The sequence below is a fragment of the Acomys minous genome, assembly GCF_964271855.1.
Source record: "Acomys minous genome assembly, chromosome: 3".
NCBI classification, from domain to species: domain Eukaryota; kingdom Metazoa; phylum Chordata; class Mammalia; order Rodentia; family Muridae; genus Acomys; species Acomys minous.
Genome location: NC_140485.1, coordinates 22,040,677 through 22,062,316, shown reverse-complemented (window position 1 = coordinate 22,062,316; position 21,640 = coordinate 22,040,677).

Sequence of the window (21,640 nt, the reverse complement as noted above, 5' to 3'; positions counted from 1 at the left end):
CTTCTCAGAACTAACTCAGCTCCGGCGCTAGCAGCAGAAGTCGAGTCTTTCATAATTGTGCGACCAGCTCCGCCGGGTGACTGGCCACAGGGACGCGCCCGCGCCCGCCTCCGCCGGAGACGGGGCCGAGGCAGCCACGTGACGGGCGTCGATCGCGTCGCGCGGCGGGCGCGTCACGTGAAGGGCGCGCTTCTGCGGCCTGCCTCCCCCCGCCCCCCCGCCCCCCCCCCGCCACCGAAGCCCCGCCCAGCCGCCAGCGGGAAGGGCAGAGCTGTCGCTTTTTCACGGTGTTGCTGCCTTCCGCTTCCCCTGCCCTTGCCAGTGAGAACTTGTTCCGCTGTAATGACAGGACCACCCCCACCCCCTTCCCCCGGGTTCGCCAAAAATAGCTCCCGCGGGCCCGCACGCCTGTCTTGTCTCTTTTGCTCTCGAATTGGTCTGCGTTGGTTGTTAGGGCTCGCTTCCCGCATCTTTACCCTTTCCCATCAAGGGTGCAAAGGGTGCAACCTGTTTATTATTTGTACCACTGTTGTTATTATTAGTGGCTTATTTTATGTGTCTGGGTTTTGCTTGCATGTATGTCTGTGTACCGTGTGTGTGTGTGTGTGTGTGTGTGTGTGTGTGTGTGTGTGTGTGTGTACAATGTCTTCAGAAGGGCGCGCTGGATCCCTTGGAACTGGAATTTCAAACAATTAGTGGTCTTTGAAGTCTCTTGTAGTTCAGGCTCTTAGCCCAAGATGACCTTGAACTCTGGATTCTGCTTTGAACTCCATAGAGCTGGGATTCCAGGCCTTTGCCGTTCTGAAACACTTTTGTTTTCAGACCAGGAGTAGAGCCCGGTGTGGTGGCGCCCGCCTTTAATCCCAGCTCTCCGGAGGCAGAGGCTGGCGGACCTAGAACTCACAGTGAGATTCGCCGACCTCTCCCTCCCAAGTGCTGGGATTAAAGGTGTGCACCACCACGCCCAGCCTTTTGACATCTTTCTGCTCTTACAGATTTACAAGCTCCTCGACCGAGGCTTAGTTCTTCTTCTGTATTCCTCCCGCCTTCATCTTCTGAGTAATGGGATTACAAGGCATGCACCACTCCTAGTCTAAATTGTTTCAGGATAGCAAATCTCTGTAATCCCAGCGTTCAGGATGCAAGAGGCAGCCCTCTGAGAGTTGGAGGCCAGCCTGGTCTACATATCAAGCTCCAGGACAGCCAGGGATACACAGTGAGATCCTGTGTCAACAAAACAAACAAACAAAAAAAGCCCACCAGATAGTTGGATGAATAATTGACTCATTTAAGTGTGCACTACTTCAACCTGAAATCAAGGCAATAAAAGTAATTTTCTCACCAAGCAGGCGGATCTCTGTGAGTTTGAAGCCAGCCTGGTCTCCAAAGAGAGACCAGGACAGCCAAAACTACACAGAGAAACCCTGTCTCTGAAAAAAAAAGAAAAAGAAAAGAAAGAAAAAGAAAGTAACTTTCTCATGTGGTGACTCCCTCCAACCATAAGAGTATTTTGTTGCTATTTCATAACTGCAGTTTTGCTACTGTTAGGAATCATAATGTAAATATCAGATATGCAGGTATCTGATACAGGACTCACAGGTGGAGGACTGATGTTCACAATGCAGTTGCCTCCAGGTGTCTGCAGGGAATTGGTTCCAAGACTCTACTTTTAATAAAGCCAGCAGACATTCAAGACCCTTTCATAAAATGGCATGCATTCGTGTATTAACATAGATCCTCAAGTATACAAGTTGTGCAATACCTAATAAACTACATCGGATATTTCTTTAGAGATTAATAAAAGGTTCAGTATAGATACAATTTTACTTCCAAATTTCTGCCTTCTTTGCTTGGTTGGGTCCACGAACACAGAGCCGAGGGATAAGGAGAGGCAACCGCACTAGGCCTGCTTTGTCACTACAGATGGACTCTGCCTGTGCTAGCGGAAGCTTTGTACAATGTGCACTTAGCTTGTTTTGGTCCAGCATCTTCCATGCTGCATCATTATTATCTCGCAAGCGGTGTGACCCGCAATTCACTGAGGCAGAGCCTCCTCAACAAAACTGACCCAACCACTGCTTCTTTAACAAGTTTTGCGGTGTTTATAAACAATATTCGGGCATTCCTCATATTGCAGGATTCAGAGGAACAGTGTTTTTTAAACGTTGTTATTGCTGACCATGGTGGTGCAGGACTTTAATCCTGCCTGCACTTGGAAGGTTGAGGCAGGCATATCTCTTGAGTTCAAGGCCATTCTGGTCCACATATGGAGCTCCAGACCAGCCAAAACTACATAGTGAGACTGTGTCTCAAAAAAAAAAAAAAGTTTTAATATGAATGTTATAATAGATTTCCAGTCACTATTTCAGAAATCTTGGCTAACATGCAATTATTCAGGAAATATTTATCTTTTCTATTTCAACTGGGTCTATATACATTTTATGACTTTAGTGACTTTATAATCTAGGAGGTAGGACAAACAAGAAAATCAAAATTGAGTGAAAATATGTTATTTCTTGGGAACTTTGTAACTCTGGTTACAAAGCAAAAGCTTCCTTCTTCTATCTACACATTATGTAGTCTTCCAGCAGAAGGTATGACCCATCTCTTTGTTTTTTATTTTTATGTGTATTGGTGTGAGGGTGTCAGATCATTTGGAACTAAAGTTACAGACAGTTGTGAGCCACCATGGGAGTGCTGAGAGTTGAACTCAGGACCTCTGGAAGAGCAGACAGTGTTCTTAACCACTGAGCCATCTCTCCATGCCCCAGTATGGCCCATCTTAAAGGTATGTCTTCATGCCTTAATATTTAAATTGAGCACAAAGCATGGTGGCACATGCCTTTAATCCCAGCACTACAGAGGCAGAGGCAGGTGGCTCTCTGTGAGTTCAAGGCCAGCCTAGTCTACAAAGAGAGTTCCAGGACAGCCAGGGCTATTACACAGAGAAACCCTGTCTCAAAAAACCAAAAAAAAAGATTTATACTAAAAGCATGTGTCATCAGGCATGGTGGTGCACCTCTTTAATCCCAGCACTAGGGAGGCAAAGATAGGTGGATCTCTGTGAGTTCGAGGCCAGCCTGGTCTACAAAGTGAGTCCAGGACAGCCAAGACTACACAGACAAACCCTGTCTCAAAAAACAAACAAACTCTGTCTTGAAAAACCAAAAAGAAAAAAAAGAAAAAGAAAAAAACAAATAAATAAATAAATAAAAGCATGTGTCATCCCACCTCAATATCTGAATTAAAGGCCTGTGTCTTCTAGCCTTGAGATCTAAATCAAAGAAATCTTCCTACCTCAAGATCAGGATCAATGACCTGGGCGTAGGTGGCACAAACCTTTATTTCCAGCACTCAGGAGGCAGAAGCAGGCGGATCTCTGAGTTTGAAGCCAGCTGGTCTACAGAGCAAGTTCCAGGACAGCCAGAGTCACACAGAGAAACCCTGTCTTGAATCCTCCCCCACCTTAAAAAAAAAAAAACCCCAAGATCTGAATCAAATGTCTTTCTACCTCAAAGGTCTGGATTAGAAGTGGGTTCACCCACTCCAAACCTAGCAGAAAAATCTCTCAGAGGTGTGCTTCCATTTCTGCACTGTAGTTCATCCCAGATACAGTCAGGCTGACAACCAAGGACAGCCAGCACAGCACCCATACACATAAAATAAAAAGAATTTTTGTTTATTTTATTTTGTTAAATGTTTTATTATAATTTTATTTGTTTGTTTGCTTGCTTGCTTGTTTATTGGTTTTTTGAGACAGGGTTTCTCTGTATTAGCCTTGCCTGTGATGGACTCACTTTGGAGACCAGGCTGGCCTCGAACACACAGTGATCCTCCTTCCTCTGCCTCCTGAGTGCTGGGATTAAAGGTGGGCGCCACCATGCCTGGCTCTTATTATAATTTATTAATATTACATCCCGATTGTTATCCCTTCACTCTTCCCATTCCCACACTCCCTCTCTCTTCCACCCTACTCTCCCCTAGACCTCTGACAGAAGGGGACCTCCTCCCTGACCATATGACCGCAGCCTATCAGGTCTCTTCTGGAGAGCCTGCTTCCCCTTCCTCTGTGTACTTGCCCCTACACCAAGGGGAAGTAGTCAAATCAGGGACAGGCAGAGTTCATGTCAGAGGTGGTCCCCGCTCTCTCCACAACCGTGGGGAATGAGCTGCCCATTGGTTAGACCTGAACAGGGCGTTGGTTGGTACAACAGTTTGTGCAGGGCCCCCTGGGTCCAGATCTGCAGGCCTTGATGGTCTTGTGGAGCTCCTGAACCCTCTGGATCCTTCCACCTACCCCCCCCCCCCAACCCCCATTCTCCCATACCACCATCAGCGCTCGAGCCAGAGTCTAGCAGCAAGTCCCAGCATCTGTCCCTATCAGGTCTCCTCAGGATAGCCTGCCTCGCCTGCGTCCCCTTCCTCTTGTGCCCGCATGGTGCCAGAGTTCATGTCAGAGGCAGTCCCCGCTCCTCCCTTCTGCCACGTAAAGAATTAGCTGTCCAACCACTATGTCTGAATGGGGGGTGGGGGTGGGGGTGGGGGTGGGAGGTGTCTAGACTCTCTACTTGCAATGTCATTGGCTGGTGTATCAGTTTGTGCAGGTCCCCCTGGGTCCAGATCCGTCTAAAATAAAAAATAATTTTTAAAAGTAAAGGTAAAGCAGTTTAATTCAAGAAGCTTTTCAGAAGTTAGCAAAAATAGTTTAGTGGGTTAATATGTTGCTGTATGAGCCGAGGGATCTGAGTTCCATCTCTGGACCCTGTATTAAGGTAGAGAGAGAGAACCCTTACTCACGCATACATAGGAACAAGAAGAAGGAGAATTTTTAAGATGAGCCCTCTCCCAGCCCACCAGTATCTTCTTATACTATAATAATAATCAGCTGGGTGTAGTGGTGCACGCCTTTAATCCCAGCACTCAGGCAAGCGGATAGCTGTGAGTTCAAGGCCAGCCTGGTCTACAAAAAGAGTCCAGACAGCCAAGATAGCATAGAGAAACTCTGTCTCAAAAAAACAAAAACAAACAAAAAACCAAAAAAAAAAAAATCATAATAGCATTTTTAAAGGTGGTGTTCTGTGGGAGGTGCTCAGATCATGGATGGAGGAAGCATGGACTTTTGGTTACCTGGCCTAGAAGTGCCGTCAAGTCTCTCACCTCCCTGGCGTTCTGACCCTATGGGTGTGTCTCACACTGAGTAGGGCTGACCTCATGACTTCAGTGGGGTATTGTAGAAATGACAGTGTGTGTGAGACTTCTGAGGCTTGATTGCAAAGAACGCTTTGGTTTCCCTCCTACTCTTTTAGACCACTCATTCAGAGAAAGCTAGCTGCCGAGCAGCCCTTCAAAGAGTACACATGACAAGGAACTAAGACCTCTTGCCAATAGCCTGTGCCTACTTGCCAGCCCGGTAGGTAAGCCATTGTGGAAGGCTTTTTGGCGCCCTCATTAACTCCAAAATTCTCTGAGAGGAAATCAGCTAAGCCATTCCCAACATCCTGACCCCAGGGAGCTGTGAAAAACACTGTTTACTGTTCTTTTAAGCCTCTAAGTCTTGGGATAATTTATGTCGCAATAGCTAACTGATAAAATTGTGACGTGGCTAAATGTTAGTCTCCGGTAGAATCTAATCACAGCTGGGGGATATTTGGAAATCTTCAAGGCAGTGGAATTACAACGGAGTCTTGTGGAAACACACAGAAGGGCATTGCAGGACAAGAGAACACTCTACTGCGGAAAGGTGTAACCGAACTGCATCAATCCTTTTAAAGTGGTAAGAGGCCTGGGATTCCTTCCAGTAATGAGCCCAAAAAGATTAAGCAGAATTAATGCAATAAGACTTGCCCTTTAATCACCCCTACACTGAAAATCCCTCAGAGCCTCTTGTTGCTTTCATCAACAAGTTTGACTAGGTGTAGTGATGCATGCTTTTAGTCTCAAAGCTTGGGCGGCAGAGGCAAGAAGATCTCTGTGAGTTTGAGGTCAGCCAGAACCACATAGCAGGACCCTGTTTCACTGATAAATACATCCATACATTAAAAAGTCCACCTACCTTAATTTTTTTCTTTTTAGCCTTGTCTCTGTATACTTCTAAACACTTTTCTATGAAGTGCCCATTATTAGTACAACTAATAAACTTCCTATTTTGAGAATTGGTAGCCCTTCTCTGACCACACATGTAGTTTGGGTTAGGAGCCTTTTCTAGAATGTTCCCACTGCATGCTGAGTATTTCCTATTAAACAATTTATATTTTTAAAGGTTTTTTTTTCCCCCGAAACAGGATTTCTCTGTGTAGCCTTGGCTGTCCTGGACTCACTTTGTAGACCAGACTGGCCTTGAACTCACATTGATCCACCTGCCTCTGCCTCCCGAGTGCTGGGACTAAAGACATGCACCACCATGCCTGGCCTGGAGATTTTATTTTTAACTATATGTCTTTGTGCAGTGAGTACAACTGTCTTAGAAGCCACAGGCACTGGATCCCCTTGGAGCTGTAGTGATAGGCAGTTGTCAGCCCCCTAACATGGGTGCTGGCTATTGACCATCTTTCAGAAGAAGAGTATGCGTTCTTGATTTTGAACCATTTAACCAACCCATCAGATCTTTCTTTGCTCTAATGACCAACTTATTTGCCAGTTGCTCACTAAACATTCTCCTGAATGAGGATCATAACCTTATTCATCTTTACCACAGTGTTCCAGCCCAGCACTTAATGACATATAGGCATTTGTTTACAAACAAACAAACAAACAAACAAACAAACCCTAAAGGCTGGGTTTTGTTTGTTTTTAGCAAACCAGAACTCAACCCTCAGTAACCACATTAGGGCTCACAGTTGCCTGTAACTCCAGCTCCAGGGGATCGATATCCTCTGTCCCCTGAGGGTACAGAAACATATATTGCATACACAGAGACAGATAAACACACAGACACATGAGAAAAAAGACACCTTCATAATTGTAATTCAGTGTGTAATTCTGTCCTCCAATCTTGACATGCGGAGCACCATGTTGAATCGAGACAAGATGCTACTCCTAAATAGGAGAGGGTAACATAAAGTCAGGCACAACATGGAAATCTGTGATACAGCAGTGCAAAGTGAATCCATCAGCCATTAGCCATGGGTGCCTCAGCCTCGCTTCCACAGAAACTACAGATGGCTTTGCCTCCCGGAACTACAAGAACCAGTGTAAAAATTAGTCTCCCACGTGTCAGTCATTAGCTCCATGATTTCTTCTTTTCTATAACTTAAATTTGTAAACAAATACATACAATTTATAGTGTTTCACTTTCAGCTTACTAACTTTCAGAAGTACACCTTGTTGGTTTAATTCATGAACAGCCATAGCAGTGATATGGCTATTGCAAAGCAATCGTTTTTTTTTTTTTTTTCTTTTCTTGGTTTGTTTGTTTTGAGACAGGGTTCCTCTGTGTAGCCTTGTCCGTCCTGGGTTCACTTTGTAGACCAGGCTGGCTTTGAACCCAGAACGATCCACCTGCCTCTGCCTCCCTGAGTGTTGGGATTACAGGCATGAGCCCCTGTGCCTGGCTAGTCATTTCTTGTTTACTTTTGCAGTGTTGAGAATGCAACTCAGGGCCTCCCATACGCCAGGTGAAAGCACTATGACTGAGTTACACTGAGGCCTACTGTGTGACAGTATCCCAGGGAAATGTAAACAAACTCTACCTCTTCTCATCCCAGATAAGGAACCAGGGACAGAGCAAAGTAAGGTTGCCACTGTAGCTGGACTTCTGGCTACTTTATTGGGTTCTTTTCCCGCCTCCCTACCCCACCCATATCTCTTCCAACTCCCAACATTAGGTAGGAGGGAAAGAAGGTTAGAGGGGAGAGGGGGCATCGATATCTTTAAACTGCTGCAGATTAGGGACTTTAGTCCCTTGGGGCAAAGTTGATCTTCTTTGTCAGGATATCTCCAACCAGCAAGCAGAAGCCCAGCAAACAGGAAACAATAACAACCAGCAACCAGCTACAGCATCAGGAGCAGCAGGGAGAGCAGCAGCTGCCAGGCCTCTCAAGCCTTAGTCATTTTATACCCCTTGAAGAATCCTCAGAATTCCAAACGCCAACTCCCTTTAGCTGGCAAAATCATGCCCCTGCCAGAGCACGAGACAAATCATAGTCAGCTGCTGTGGACAATCTGAAGCAGCCCCATATCCCACATTTGGAATTAAAACAAAAAACACATTCACATAACATTTTTTTGTGTTTTTAAAGAAACCAAAATTCAGGCCGGGCGTGGTGGTGCACACCTTTAATCCCAGCACTTAGGAGGAAGAGGTAGGTGGATCGCTGTGAGTTCGAGGCCAGCCTGGTCTATAGATAAGTTCCAGGAAAGCCAAGGCTACACAGAGAAACTCTGTCTAGAAAAAAAAAAACCAAACAAAGAAACCAAAATTCTCACTATATACCACCAAAGTCCAGCTTGGTGAACCAGTGAGTATTTGAGGGGGGGGGGGCGTTACTTACAGGAGTATGAGTGAGAGGATGTTTACAACGGTAGAAATGCCTTAAAGATAGCTTCATCAAAAGCCATCCCAGCATGGGTGGTGGCGCACAAGCCCCTTCAATGCACCATATATGCAGCCAGGGCACAACGGCTTCACCTGCCCTGACTGAAGTCACCAGGGCCTGGCCTGGCCTGCCCCCTGCCCCGCCCCCATCCTTGTTCCTGCAACCTGAAAGCTGATGCTGTGGAAGAGTCCTGAATATGGCTCAATGAATTCTGATGCATGATGTGATGATGTTGGTGTTTTTTGGTGGTGGTGGTGGTGGTGGTAGTGGTGGTTTTTGATACAGGGTTTAGCTGTGTAGCCCTTCTTGTCCTGGAACTCACTGTGTAACCCAGGCCGGCCTTTAATTCACAGAGAGCCACCTGCCTCGGCCCCCTGAGCGCTGAGGCTAAAGGTGTGCGCCACCGCTGCCCAGCGAGTTGGTGGGTTTTAAGTTGTAAGCTGATGTTCACTGATGTCATTCCTTTGGAATGGGTTGCTCAGGAAGAACAACCGTCCCTGGTGCACACTGCTGTCTGCAGCTGCTTCCGCTAATGCTGAATTCTTTCCTGATGGTGCCCCTTGCCTATGAAAGCATGTAAAGTTCAAGTTCAAAACTTTCCAGTAGCCAGGCATGGCGGCACACGCCTTTGATACCAGCACTTGGGAGGCAGAGGCAGGCGGATTGCTGTGAGTTCAAGATCAGTTTGGTCTATAAAGCAAGTCCAGGACACCCAAGACAGAGAAACCTTGTCTCAAAAAACAAAAACAAAAAACAAAAAATATAACTTTCAAGAACCCCACTAACAATTTCATGCAGCTCCCAACATGTATAAGAAAGAAGGCATAAACACATTCTCCAAGGGCACTGCTCCTTGTAGCTGACACAGGTACACTCTGTGTTGGAGTTCACCAGCTTTGAAACACTGCTGAGGCATTGTGCAAGCCTGTGCTTCCTAAATCTCAAAGAGAACATACAAAGGTAGAGAGAGCCGCTGGCTGTGACATTTGTGGCCAAGTACAGACTAGAGCACCCTGCATAATTGTTTCTTCCCCTTGGGGAATCCAGAGTGGATGTGCTGAATAAAGAAAAAGGCAGCAAGCCGGGCGTGGTGGCGCATGCCTTTAATCCCAGCACTTGGGAGGCAGAGGCAGGCGGATTACTATGAGTTGCAGGCCAGCCTGGTCTACAAAGTGAGTCCAGCCCAGCCAAGACTACACAGAGAAACCCTGTCTCGAAAAACCAAAAATAAATAAATAAATAAGAGAAAGGCAGTAGTTCGTCTCAGTCCCTCCACAGGCTTGAGGTTAAAGGTGTGTGGGAGGAAGAGACCCCTTGCCTGTAACCCTGACTACTGCCCTGCACCACAGCAGTTTAGGATTGATGGCAGAGCATGTGCTTAGCATATGACCAAGTGAAGCTCTGTTTCCTTCACTCTCCTCTACCTGAGATGCCAGAGCCTCGGAAGAAGCCCAGGTTATTTTAGTAGATACAGCAGCACAAATATGAACTCAATCTGCTCATCAGCCAGTGTTGTGGATAATGTTAAGGGATCTGTCATGTATTTGACAGTGTAGGAAATTGTCGGTTTGGGACACAATTACTACTGTGTCTTTGCTTAAGTAATAGTTCCAGAAATAATCTGAAGTAAGCTGTCTGCTTATGAAAAAAGGAGTTTTCCTTTTTAAAATATTGAATAATAGGCTTAATTCTAGGCTTGAAATTTAACTAAAGTGATGAATTTATTTTTAGTGCTGCAGGTTGAATTTATATATGCTAAGTACATGCTCTGTCATCAATCTTTTTTCTTTCTTTCTTTTTTATTTTTCTTTTTTTCTGAGTCAGGGTTTCTTTGTGTAGCCTTGGATGCCCTGGACTAGCTTTGTGGACAAGGCTGGCCTTGAACTCACAGTGATCCACCTGCCTCTGCCTCTCGAGTGCTGGAATTAAAGGCTGTGCCATCATGCCCAAATTCTGTCATCAATCTTAAACTGCAGCCCAGAAAATATATTTTTAAAAACCAGTAAATTAAAAGTATTACAATTTGTGGTGGCATACGCCTTTAATCCCGGCACTAGGGAGGCAGAGGCAGGTGGATCTCTGTGAGTTCGAGGCCAGCCCAGTCTACAAAGAGAGTCCAGGACAACCAGTGTGACACAGAGAAACCCTGTCTCAAAACAAACAAACAAACAAAAAAGTATTGCAATTTGTGAGTGATTGTAAATATCTTACACTAGTCAGGTTTTTGTTTTGGTTTTTTGGTTTTTTGAGAGAGGGTTTCTCTGTGTAGCCTTAGCTGTCCTGGACTCACTTTGTAGACTAGGCTGGCCTCGAACTCACAGCAATCCACATGCTTCTGCCTCCCAAGTGCTGGTATCAAAGGCGTGTAACACCATGCCCAGTCACTAGTCAGGTTTTATTTATTTATTTATTTATTTATTTATTTATTTATTTCCGAGACAGGGTTTCTCTGTGTAGCCTTGGCTGTCCTTGACTCACTTTGTAAACCAGGCTGGCCTTGAACTCACAGTGATCCGCCTGCCTCTGCCTCCCGAGTGCTGGGATTAAAGGCGTGCGCCACCACGCCCGGCTTACTAGTCAGGTTTTAAAACTTCCAGAAATTATTTAAAATATGCTTAACAAATCCTGACAATATAGAGGTTTGTTTTCAATGCAAGTAAAAGCAGGGCGGTAAAAATAATTTGGGGGGAAAAAAAGAGAGAGAGACGCCTATGTTTATGGGGCACAGCTGGCATTAATTATATGATTCTTCTAGGCCTCTGCTGTTCTGATTACTCAACATTAGCTCATTAAGTTCTCCTGCCTCTATGAGCCTGGTGTTATCACCAACCTTATTGAACACAGGAATTGTAGAGTCAAGAGCCAGGCGCTGTACTATCCCTTCCGGAGTTTGTCCTCAAGCTGTGTGCTATGTTCTCTTTTATGACAGAGAGACTCAACTCAGAAATATCCATAATAGTACACAAAAGTTACACATTATTTAGTCTCTCACAAAATCTTCCCTATTCTGTTTAATCAGCCCAAATTGCTGGACTGTGACTATTTCGGCAGTAGCCATCCCTCAGACCTCTCTCTGGATGGGCTTGTACATTTCTAGTCAGCTGAGAGCTGACACTGTATCCCAAAACTGAAAAGGAATGGCTTAAAATGCTGACATTAAGTAATCCAAATCAATTAAACACCAAATAGATGTGGAGCAGTAGTGGCGCATGCCTTTAATCTCAGCCCTTGAGAGGCAGAGGTAGGTAGATCTCTGAGTTCAAGGCCAGCCTAGTCTACCTTGTGAGTTCTAAGACAGCTAAGGTTACACAGAGAAACCCTGTCTTGAAACAAAAAAAACAAAACAAAACAAAAACAAAAAAGCAAAAAGCAAAAAACCTTTAATCCCAGCACTTGTGAGGCAGAGGCAGGAGGATCGCTGTGAGTTCAAGGCCAGTCTGGTCTACAAAGTGAGTCCAGGACAGCCAAGGCTACACAGAGAAACCCTGTTTTGAAAAAACAAAAACAAAACAACCCCAAAAACCACCAAACAGAAAAAAAGCTAGTATATGAAATGCCCAGTTAATGTAACATTCTCCATTCTTAAAGTCTGATAGTCAAGAACGTTTGGCAGTCAGCACCGAGTCTTTTAAATAAACAGAGGGTGATCAAACCAGTTTTTCTCCACTTCGGATAGATTAGTAGGTTTTAAACAGATACTATTTCAAAAGCATTGCCCTCAGTGACAAACAGAAAACTTACTAAGTGCCAACTACAAATACTTGGAATGCTGTGAATTAATCTTTAATACTAGTACCTTGATACCGGTGACGCAAGGGGGATAGAAGACAGTTTATTCTGACGCCCAGTATGAACAACTGTGGCCCAGGAACACAGATTCAGTTTACCTCAAACTCCATGTTCTAACATGGAATCAGTGCATTGGCTTTTTTTTTTCTTTACAGTAATAGAAACAAAGAAAGTCATAAATCAAAACACTCGTCAAATACATTACTGGGCACATCATGTAGGCGGGTTATCGGAGAAGCCCTGCTACAGGCTTCAGGGGCCACCTGGGAGCATGCTTAGCCCTCGGATTGCTGCAAGCGGGGTTTCATTAAGTTAATGCACGCCAAAAGGCTTTTATTTGCTAGTCACAGGATGTTGGGTTTGACTTGACCGTTATGTCCAAGCTGAAGTGGGTGAAGTAGGGCGCTTAGAGGGCTAAAGATAGCCTGAGACAAATCGCAATTCGGCTCTGGACCTGCAGCTTCCACTCTCTTCACATCCACGACGTTCTAATCAGTCAGTCAGCCTTTGCAGACCGCTTCCCCTCAGGCTCCTTCACAGAGCAGTCTGGCATGTGCTGAGTATTTAATATCGATTTCCTGAATACCTTAAGAAGATGAAAACAAAGCCAGGTGTGGCGGCGCACTGGCACACACCTTTAATCCCAGTAGTCAGGAGACAGAGGCAGGTGGATCTCTGTGAGTTCAAGGCCACCCTGGTCTACAAAGCAAGTCCAGGACGGCCAAGGCTACACAGAGAAACTCTGTCTCAAAAAACCAAAATAAAACAAAACAAAAAACCTCCAAACAAAACAAACCAAACCAAACCAAGATGGAAACAGGTCTTCTTTAAGAATATGTGAATATGCTAATTAACTATGCAATATACGACTAAAGCATTTTATAAACTTTTATTATATATGACTGAAGCTATTGATACGCCCAGGGCTTTAGGAATGTTACACCAGCGCTCTACCACTGAACTGCACCTCAGTGTCTTTCAGAGTTTCTTTCTTTCTTTCTTTTTTTTGGGGTTTTCGAGACAGGGTTTCTCTTTGTAGCCTTGGCCATCCTGGACTCACTTTGTAGACCAGGCTGGCCTCCCACTCACAGCAATCCGCCTGCCTCTGCCTCCCGAGTGCTTGGATTAAAGGCGTGCGCCACCATGCCCGGCTCAGAGTTTCTTTTCTTAAATTATTAACACATGTGAATGCAAGTGTGAGTGCCTGCGTGCATGCGTGTGTGTGTGTGTGTGTGTGTGTGTGTGTGTGTGTTTAGAGGGATACATATGCCACAGTGTGTGTTTGTGTGTGTGCGCGTGCTTATGTGTGTGATTAAAGGGATGCATATGCCAGTGTGTGTGTTCCTGTGTTTGTGTGAGTGTTTGTGTGTATATGTGTGTTTAGAGGGATGCATATGCCACTGTGTGTGTGTCTGTGTGTGTGTGTGTGTGTGTGTGTGTGTGAGAGAGAGAGAGAGAGAGAGATTAGAGTGAGACACATAGCACCTACAGTGTGTGTGTGAGATTAGAGTGATGCACATGCCACTGTGTGTGTGTGATTAGAGAAATGTACATGCCACTGTGTGTGTGTGTGTGTGTGTGTGTGTGTGTGTGTATGTGTATGTGCATCATTGGAGAATGGAGAGTTGGGGTCTTTCAATCTGTACATGGGTTCCAGGGATCGAATTTGGGATTCTGGGGTTAGCTTGCAAGCACTTTTAACTACTGAGCTCTCCTTCGGATTATTTTTAAAAGGAGAAAAGTATCTCCCTTAAGTAGACTTTCTTTTGGTGTGCCAGCGCACATGTGTGTGAGTGTGAGGTTGTGTCTTTTTGTGCTTTGGTGGTAAAATTTTCCCTCAGGGACTCACATGTGTTAGACACGTTCTCTACCATCAGCTCACTCCCTTGGCGGTCTCCCTAAAGTTGTAAAAGCCTTCCTTCAGTGAAAAGAATTACACAAAATCTAAAACCAATCATCAGAGTTGGATGTGCCTAAAATCCCAGAACTCTGGAGGCAAAGGCAAGCAGATATCTGTGAGTTCCAGGCCAGCCAGGGCCACGCAGTGAGGCTTTGTCTCAGCAAACAAACAATCAAACACATAAAGTTATCAGTTGCCCTACAGAGAAACTGCCCTTCAAATTTAACAAAACTTCTGTGTTATTTGAAGATGCAAAAAGGTAAAAGGACAAAAATAAAAAAACAACATCCCATATCCCTGCAGTTGGACCTTAACTGCTTGGAAACAGACTCAGTGACTTGAGATGTCCTATGCAAACAACTCAAGACTAACGTCCCTAGAGGCTGCATCCCAGATGGCCAGCCTCAGGACACTTGTTTACTACTTCAAGAGAAACTCTATTGAAATATGACATCATACAAATGGCCCAGAAAGCAAGACCAGGTAACTCCTTTTAAGGGCTCTTTAAGAACCCCATTTTCTTTCTTTCTTTTTTTTTTCTTTTTTTTGTCGTCTAAAAACTTTAAATTCTTGGGAATAAATTTAATAAAAGATATCCAAAGTTTTGTTAATACAAACAATAAAATACTTTTGCTCAAGGATTTGTGCTTCTCAATTCTGTCAAGCCATCAATTCTACGGAAATTATTCTTAGATGTGGTACAAAGTCCAATCCACATATAACATTCTGGGAGCGGAAGTTGACAAGCTGGTCATAAAATTTGAATGGAAACACAAAGAATCCAAACCAATCAAAATAACTTTGTTGAACAGTAAATATACAGGCAATGATAATGACATTATAAGACTTAACATAAATGACAGAACAGAAGGTAATCTAGAGTCCTATATTTTGGGGCTGATTGACATTGACAGAAGTATCAGTGAGCCCCAATGAGGAAAGGTATGGCGTAAAAGAATAAGAACCCCATTTTCTCTCAGAGGGAGTCATTCTCACCCTTAGACACGCACGCACGCACGCACGCACGCACGCACGCACGCACGCACGCACGCACGCACGCAACGACCTGTCATTTGCTCTGTCCACACCTCCTATTCTTTATTAAAACGTTTCTATCAGTTCTGGCCTGGAAAATGCATTTATCCCTGAGCCTTGGGCTTGTCACTCTTGCCACATTAATGAAGAATATTATTGCTGGGTCTACATACTGAGTGAATAGTGAATTGTTCTGACTTATTTAGAAAGGTCAAATACATCACACTATAAGCTATAGTGTTTTGCTTTGTTTGTTTGTTTTTTGAGACAGGGTCTCTCTGTGTAGCCTTGACTATCCTGGACTCGCTTTGTATACCAGGCAGGCCTCGGACTCACAGCGATCTACCTGCCTCTGCCTCCCGAGTGCTGGGATTAAAAGCATGCGCCACCATGCCTGGCTATTAATTGGTAGTTCTAATAGTAAATTGTTAATTAGTCACATCAACACAACCATTTTGTTTTGTTTTGTGTTTATTTGTTTGTTTGTTTGTTTGTTTTTTGAGAAAACTCAAGAGATAAGATATATAAACAGGTAAGCCTATTTAAACTTGATTACCTGGCTTTCCACTGAATGCTGTTGATTCTGATAACTATTCTGGATTGCTTTGAAAAGGTTTCCAAGGGGTGGGGTGAGTGATGTAGCACACACTTTTAATCTCATCACTCAGGAGGCTTGGTGAATCTCTGAGTCTGAGGCCTGGGCTATAGAGTGAGACCTGTGTCTTGATTATTTTTATGTTGCTATGACGAGAAGCCATGACTAAGGCAGCTTGTAGAAGAAAGTGGAGTTTTGTGGTTGTTGTTGTTGGTGGTGGTGGTGGTGGTGGTGTTTTGATGTTCTGTTTTTTCAAGACAGGGTTTCTCTGTGTAGCCCTGGTGGTCCTTGAACTCACATGCCAGGCTGGCGTCAAATTTAAGAGATCCACCTATCTCCCCCCTCCTGAGTGCTGGAATTAAAGGCATGCGCCACCACTGCCCAGCTAGAGGAATTTAATTGGAGGTTTACTTATAGTTTCAGGGGGTGCATCCAAGACCATCGTGGCAGAGAGCATGGCAGCAGGCGGGCAGGCATGGCTCTGGAGCTCACATCCTAAGCCACAAACAAGAGGCAGAGAGAGGCACTAGGAGTGGAGTGGGTTTTGAAACTTCCAGTGACACATGTCCTCCAAGGCTACACCTTCTAATTCATCCCAGTTTCACCAACTGGGGACCAAGCATTAAAACACGAGTCTTTGGGAGCAATTCTCAATCAGATCACCAGACTAGAATTCATGCTTTTCTGATGTATTCTATTTTGGGGATTCTAGGATAAACATTATTTTTTTATTTTTGTATTTTTTGGGTTTTTTTTTTTTTTGAGACAAGGTCTCTCTGTGTTAGCCTTGGCTGTCCTGGAGTCACTTTGTAGACCAGGCTAGCCTCGAACTCACAGCGATCCGCCTGCCTCTGCCTCCCGAGTGCTGGGGTTACAGGCGTGCGCCACCATGCCCGGCTAACATTGTTACTTTTAATTGACTGACTTCAGTCTTGGGAAACAAATCAAGGGACTTATATATGCCAAGCACAAACTCTTTCACTAGGCCACACCTACAGCCTTTATTTTCAATTTAATTTGACCTGGGCCATTTGGGACAACCAAAGAAGATGAAACCTTAAGACTCTAGTGTAGTGGTTTCATCTTCTTTGGTTTATTTTGATCCCCAGTGCGGGATGTGAAACAGACTTGTGTAAGGGGGTACAGTGTTTTTCCGCCAAAAACACACTTGTGCGTGAGCAGGTGATGTTTGTCCACTGGAAGAGGAACCACCTCTTGAGGGGGCATGGTTTTTACCAACTGATAAACATCCTAGTACGGACTCTTGCTTTGTATGGCCAAAACAAGAGGTGGGCTTTTTGGTCTTGCCTGTTCATCACTCCATTTCAAGACGCTCCTAGAGAAAACCGCTCCAGCAAAGGCTTCGAGGCTCTGAGTTCCAGCGGCTGTGGTTGCAGTCACCTTCACTGAATTGCTGGTTTGCTGTTTAACTGGTCTATTGAAATCCTGCGGACTACACCAGTGGAATCGCTCCAAGGAACTGAGTCTTAAAAAGGTCTATCTCTTCTGTTCCTATTAACTTCTTCTCTCTCCTATCTAGGGTAGGTGGGTTGGAAGGGAGGTGTAAACATTAAAGAACCCCAAATAAAGTAGGGTTGAAAAAGTTCAAAGCCTATACTCTAGACCTCATAGGATTCTAAGAACAGAAATGACCTGAATAGAAAATTTAATTTTGTTTCCCATTTTCTAGTATAACAAGACGAATTTCAAACAAATATAATTTTTAAGAGGACATAAATAAATTTTAAGAGGACATAATATAAAACACTCTCACAGTTATCTCCCCTTGACTCACACCACATTTAACTGTTTCCACCATGTACCTTTCAACCTTTAGGAGCTGTGAATACACGAGTGGTTAGTACAAATACTTTTTAATACAGTGCTAAGGACAGCCTAGCATTATAAAAAATGAGCTACACCCCTAGTCTCTCTCTCCACTCCCCCTCTTGGTTTTTCGAGACAGGATTTCTCTGTGTAGCCTTAGCTGTCCTGGAATAACTTTGTAGACCAGGCTGGCCTCGAACTCACAGCAATCCGCCTGCCTCTGCCTGCCGAGTGCTGGGATTAAAGGCAAGTGCCACCACCGCCCAGCCTAGTCTGAGTCTCTTAATGTAGAGAGTAACAATGGACTTTTATGATTTGTACTTTGAATGCTTAATACTCACACTTAACGTTAATAGTTAGGCATAAACTAGAAAAGGCAAAAAGCCCCAAGGATCCAGGTTGCAGAGCAAAGGTCTTCTTCCTCCCATGCTCCATCTTCATCTCTAAGCAACTCCCATCTTTCCAGCTGGTTGGACCAATGGGATGAGGTTCCTCCCCATCAGGGCATTATCTCACCATTTCAATACCATAGGCAAACGAGTAGGCCAATCTCTATCAAAGACAGAACAGGCTTAAGAATGTCACTCAGAGGTAGATATCGGCCTTGGAATGAGGGCCTAGGTTTCTACTGTTTGATCTCTAGTACTCCAGAAAAACAGTACAATGGCCACAAGGAGAAACACCTGGAATGTTCCTAAGGGATGAGATACCTTTTTTTTTTTTAACTGTTGTCTGTATGCACATAAGGTATGTATAAGCACCCAGGCACCACACTATGGAAGCCCAAGGGCTACTTTTACAGACGGGATCAAGACAGGGTTTCTCTGTGCAGCCCTGGCTGTCCAGGAACTCACTCTGTAGACCAGGGTAGCCTGGACCTCAGAGGTCCACCTGCCTCTGCTTCCTGAGTGCTGGGATTAAAGGCATGTGCCACCATCACCTCCTGGCCAAGGTCAATTTTTAGAGTGTTTCTTACTTCCACTGTGGGATCAAGAGATCACTTTTAGTCATAGAGCCATCTTTTTGTCCTGACGTGAGATACTTTAGAAATATTTCTTATTCTTATTTATGTACGTGTGGAATGTGTGTGTGCTTGTGTTAAGCTTATGTACATCACATGTGTGCAGGTGCCCATGGAAGACCGAGGGCGTTAGATTCCCTGGAACTAAAGTTACAGGTAGTGGTGAGCCTCCTAATGGTGCTGGGGTCCTCTCCAAGGGCAGTAAAGGCTCTTCACATGTGAGCCATCCCCTCCTCCCTGAGGTGAGATACTTTCTAAAAACATCATTATCAAACCAAACAACCAAAAAATGCTTGCTGCTGCCCAACATGGTGGCATCCACCTATAATCTCAGTACTTGGGAGATGAAGGCCGTAAGATCTGAGTTGAAAACCAGCCCCAGCCACAGAGCATGTTTCAGGCTGGAGTAGGCTATAGACTGAGACACAACAGTAACAACGAGAAGGCTTGCTGGGTGTGGTGATGCAAGCTTCTCTTCTCAGCAGTGCTGGGGCTGAGGTAGGAACAACTAGAGACGCAAACCAGCCCAGGTTACCTACCCACCAAGCTCCTGTCTCAGAGGAATCTACACACACCTTAGTAACTATGTACTAAGTACTGTTGGGTATCAGTCGAAGTTTTAAGTAAGTTTCACCTATGGAATCTGGGTTTTAAAGAGAAACTGTCAAACCTGACTAACAGCAAATTTTCATATTGTTCCTTTGTGTGTGTGTGTGAATATAACATATGGACATGATCTGGTATGCCACTGGTTCATTTTTCAATGATTTTTTTTTTTTTGGCCATACAAAATAAAACAAATTCAAATTTTTGTTTTAAAAGTTTATTGAACACTGCAATAAATTCAACACACTAAGTTGTTTTTCTTGTCAGAATTGGCACATGATGAAGAGAGCTTAATTTCCTGCTAAATTAACACTCCAAAAAAATTCGTTTTAAATCGTGTTCCATAAAAAAGCAAAGTCTAGTACTGTTATAAAAATATCAATGTCCACTAACGTATGTAGAAAAGTGTTAGAAAAGGAATTCCATGTACAAACCAGTCATCTAGGAAGTAAAAATCCAATTATGAATTCTTAAAAAGGTCTAATTTGAGCACAAGGTAGAAGGGGGAAAAGCTACTGAATTTACACTCACTTGTCCTCCTGGATGTTGTAGGCTAGCCAGACAGACTTTAGCTATTTCTTCTCAATGTGTATTTCAAGGGACTAGGAAAGCTGCTTATAGTATTTGTAATGCCCAGTCAAAACCATCACGTGGTAAACAGGTCATGTACAACAACCAGGAGGATTCAACCTATTTTTCTTATTCATGGAAAACTGCAAATGCTTCTTTAAGCAGTGTATTCTACCAGCCAAGAGTGCAGCTCCAAGCTCTGAAAGTTCACAGGCTGGAATCACACTGACACTCTAGAGAATCAGCTTAACAGACTAGATATATTTTCATCAAATGTAAATATAATTCCATTTCCATTTAGAGCAGAAACTGAGGAGCTGGGCGTGCTGGTCAGTGGCACAGCACTTGCTAAGCATGTGCAAACCCTGGATTAGAGCCCCAAGACTGATAATACTGATAATAGTTTAAAAAGTGTGGACTAGAAACTAGAAAGCTCACTAGTATTTATTATAAATATGCCATTCTACACAAACCTGTATGCATGTGTAGCTAAAGTACACAAATGCCAGTAACATATGGATCGGAAGTATCGTCCTTCAGAGGGTATTAAGTCACATTCTACTCTAATTAAAGGAAAACTTGTAAACTAGAAGGAAATCAAATGCATTTAAGATAAATGATTTCGCTGGATATTGGGGGCACACACCTTGATGACCTTGCTTTTAATCCCAGCACTCAGGAAGCAGAGGCAGGCAGATCTCTGAGTTCAAGGCCAGCCTGGTCTACAGAGCAAGTTTTAGGACAGCTAGGGTACACAGAGAAACCCTGTCTTGAAAAAACAGGGTTTTTTTAAGCAAAAAAAAAAAAAAAAAAAATCAATGATTTTTATTTGATAAGCCACAAGTGTGAAACTTCCTAGCAAGTATTTTATTTTGCAAGAAGTACTAATAAATATAATATACTTTGTTTTTGAAGCATGTTCAAGGGGAAAAAAATCCAACTCCTCTACATCTTAAGTTACTGGTTTTAGGTAAGCAAGAGAGGAAGAGAGAACAAATTTTCATCTCGGGAATCTATTCATTTTGATTTCCAAGACAAAGTATTTCTGTATCTTATTTCCTCTATGGAGCTATTTTCAACTATGTTGCTAGGAAAGGATTATTTAAGTACATATGGCAGTGAGGACAGAGAGACTCTAGGAAATTCTTTTTGTTATTTATAGCTACTTAGTAAGTTCTTTCCCTGGCAGTGCTGGGGGAAGGCACTTTGAACATGGTAGCGAGGACTCCAGCACTGTGTTGCTCTCCAGCTCATGTGCCAGACTGCAGTTACAACTATGGCAGTGGGGTAAAACAGAATTTGTTTCAAAATAAGTCAGGATTCATATTTGTAGCTGTGTTAACGTTCTCCTGGAACAGAAGTTCAGATTAAGAAATTAAAATATATTGTTACAAAGTAATGAAACCAAATTCTTTTTGAGAAATCGTCTTATCTCAACATTGTTTTTAAAAGGGTAATTTTGTTTAACTTTCTTCATGAATTGTAACTGGTGCTTTTGAATATTATGGACTGGAATGAGAATGCGTACATTAGTGAGACAGCTGTAGTTTGGCAAGCATTTTATTGACATCTTAAGAGGAAGTCCAGTTGGAATTGTCAGATGGCACCCGTCTCTAGTCTGGGAGGTCTGTGGCTGTGAACAAAAGGCCCCACACCTGTTTGAGTAGGCAGAAGGAGCTGTCACTGTAGCTTCTTGTCACTTATTCAGCGAAAGTTAACAATTAAACAGAAGCTTTAACGTGAACTCCAGTTCAAATATCAAA